Source organism: Jatropha curcas, unplaced genomic scaffold (assembly GCF_041381405.1).
Source record: "Jatropha curcas cultivar XTBG-Jc1 unplaced genomic scaffold, XTBG_Jcur_1.0 HiC_scaffold_817_pilon, whole genome shotgun sequence".
In the NCBI taxonomy this organism is placed as follows: Eukaryota; Viridiplantae; Streptophyta; class Magnoliopsida; order Malpighiales; family Euphorbiaceae; genus Jatropha; species Jatropha curcas.
The window spans coordinates 12,598-15,981 of record NW_028322545.1 but is presented as its reverse complement, the minus strand read 5'-3'; the positions used below and the strand labels follow the sequence as shown (position 1 = coordinate 15,981).

Sequence of the window (3,384 nt, the reverse complement as noted above, 5' to 3'; positions counted from 1 at the left end):
ACAGTACCATCAACTTTTAATTTGACCATCAAATACTTTTACTTATAAAACTACACCTATTAAATATTTTAATTTTTGAAATTATTTTATTGAATATTTTAACTTATAAAATTAGACTAATTAAACTTCATTAAAAAGTTAAAACTTATGAAATTATTGCTATTTCAAATGTCTTGCTAATTATATATCAAGTCAATATTTTATAAATAAAACCCAAAAATTCTAAAAATTATTAATATTAATGTCGAAAAATATGTAATATCATGAAAATTTACAAATCAAGTGCAGGATAGATCATCAGCCAAGTTCAGGATGCCACAAAATTAAAGTTACAAAATTCAGAGACGAATTTAGTATTCAGCCATCAATATTTACACGCGTAAAACAACTAGTTTTATAGATATCATTACATATCAAAAAGAAAGAGAAGGAAATAGAAAGCACTATTGGAAATTTGATTATATTTAATTTTAGGAGTCATAAGAGTACTTTGCAAAAAGTTAGAATTTCATATTATCAAACAACAAACAACACTATATGATATACTTGAAACCCTAATAAGAGAGGATTAATATGATAGATGAAATTGATAAGAAATATTAAAATTTTATTTTAAAAAAGGAGAGACAAACATTAATAACATTATCAAATATCATGGAAATTGTGATTTTAATAACTCTCACTGCTCACTAATCTCATTTTCAATGACATTTCACCTTCTCATACACTTTGATAAGGGACTGGACCTCTAACTTCGCCCCAAAAGCTAGCTCGTAGAGGAAGGACTGAACCCAGCCTTATACACTAGCTCAGGATGTACTCTGCGGGCGATGTGAGACGCATTATCCCCACCCCATAAGACCTGACTGACTCAGTCGGCGTTCTCATACACTTTGATAAGGGACTGGACCTCTAACTTCGCCCCAAAAGCTAGCTCGTAGAGGAGGACTGAACCCAGCCTTATACACTAGCTCAGGTTGCTATTAGTCTTTGTTAATAATTTCGTTGGATTTCACAATTTTACCTGAAGGACAAGATATACAAATTTACATAATCAATATATAAGGAAAGCTATGTGCTCTCCTTCATTTGGGTCAGACATTTCGTTTTTACGGGCAAGGACCCATATGCCATAGGCCATGACATTCTTGTCGAAAGAAAATTTGACATGAGTATTGGCCAAGAAGCCAGAAGTAATTACCAACAATTGACATGGTGAATAAAGCGGCCAGATCTAGAAGAGTGATTGTCATCGAGGCAAATTTAAGAGCAAATATATCGGCCATTTTTATCAAAAAACAATGATAAGAAGGAGTGATTTATTGATGGGAAGTTCGCATCGGGGAAAAAAATGAATGACTTTATAAATGTCGATGGCCTTTCAGCGTCCACCAAACTTCTTCTTTATACGGGCAAATCATTCCAAATAATTAGGAGTAGGAGATGACTAGTTATGAGCTAGCTGATTGGTATCCCGGATAAACACATCATCGTTTAGGAGAAAATGGAATGGAGAGCTTTAAGAAAATAAAGAACGGTGAATAGCGTCTGAACATGAATTCTTTAGAAAGGAACTGAGAATTTGGGACAAAGTTAGATTAGCGTATATTACTTGATTTGTGATAAAAAAAAAGGTTTTGGTCACTTGACTAGCAGAGTCCCGCGAGATTCTGGATATGAATTATTGGAAGCTATGACCTGTCGATTACCTATGATGAAAAGTTTGAAGCGATCCAGAAGGCGAGAAGGGCAACAGTATTTTAGGAGGTGAAAAATGACAAGCTGATTTCCTTCACAGCTTTTTATAGAAGTATGGAGAAACTACGAAGCAAAACGACAAGGGCCGGTCCAGAGTGCACATGGGGTCTTTAGCTCTACCTATTGAATCATGTGCATAAGGCATTGTTGAGTCGATCCAAGAGATGATGTTGCAGAGGATAAATATTATTTTTGGTGTGTGAACTCTCTGGACTTTTCTATTTCAGCGTTTCAACGGAAAAAATTAAATATATAAATTCTTAAAATATTTTTATTCAGGTGTATCTCTTACATGGTTTGCTAGAAAGCCAAATAAAATATGTGGAGCCCACTAAATGTTAAAAACACTCTGTATGACTACAGTTGGTATGCCATGTCAGTTTTGAAACGTAAAAAACGTGATTGATCAAAATTTTAAAAATATTAATTTACTTATGTGCCCTTGCAATAAAAAAATAGGATTCTAAATAAAAAAAAAATTTGAAAGAGGGGATCAGATAATAAACATGATCCATTACTGTATGAATCCCAGTAGAGATTAATCTAATTGCATAAATAAACCCATAATATGAAAAAACTACAAAATCAAATCAAACGAGAGAGAAATTGGGTTCTTTTTGCTATGGAACCGCTAGTAATTCCAGTTGCAGCTATCACAAATGCCCATCGATAAAGAAAGTTGCTGTAATCGAAAGTTTATGATGGAATTGCTTTTAGACACAAGTTGTGTTTGCCAATGTAGCCATTTGATGGACCATTGAAGGCAAAGGCAGAATCGAAAAGGCAAAGGCAGAAATTTAATTAAATTTTAACATCAAATTTAATTAAAATTTTAATTAAAAAGAAAATCCTCAACCTTTACATCCAGAAAACCCTAAGTCCTCAAATTTCTTTTGAAAATCATTCTAAAACCTTAACCCTAACCCCTAAGAGCTACTAAATTTGATCAGAGCCTTAGTCCCTTCAGATACAGCATGTTTGGCAAGCTCACAAGGAAAAACCAACGTAACGGCAGTCTGGATCTCGCGAGAAAGCAAACCTTGAAGATTTCTGTGCAAGCTTTTCAAATATCATTAATAAAGCTGTTAATGATCTCATAACCTTACTGGAAATTTCAATATCAGGATGGACTTGCTTCAACACCTTGAATATATATATCTTCTACGTCTCTATGCTCTTCTTTGCCTTCTTCTTTTTGATCTTCTTCGCCTTCTTCTTCTTCTTCTTCTTATCACTTGTGTGGCTTTCTTTTGGCAGTTTCTTCTCTGCTATTGGCTTCTCCGCCGTCGCTTTCTCTGCCGATTTCTTTTCCGTTGGCATCTTCCTCTCCAATCCTCTTTTCCAATTTTTCTTATTTTAGAATCCTATTTTTTCATTACAAGGCTCTAACTAAATTAACATTTTAAAGATTTTTACCAATTACCTTTTTACATGTCAAAATCGATGTGGCATGCCAATTATAGTCCTGCACATCTCTTTTTTAAATATTTAGTGGGTCCCGCATATCCTATTAGGCTTTCGGTTAAGTCCCCTGGGATGGAGACATTTTATTGAAAATATTTTAGAGATTCAAATACTTGATTGCAAATATTTTCTATTGAAATACTGAAATAGAAAATTTTAGGG

The 3,384-nt window shown here is 33.7% G+C and overlaps 1 pseudogene; it reads right to left on the bottom strand.

Annotated features, from left to right (window-relative positions):
- Positions 1 to 2,358: 2,358 nt before the first annotated feature.
- Positions 2,359 to 3,112, bottom strand: LOC149491703 (putative histone H2B.1; annotated as a pseudogene).
- Positions 3,113 to 3,384: the final 272 nt, after the last annotated feature.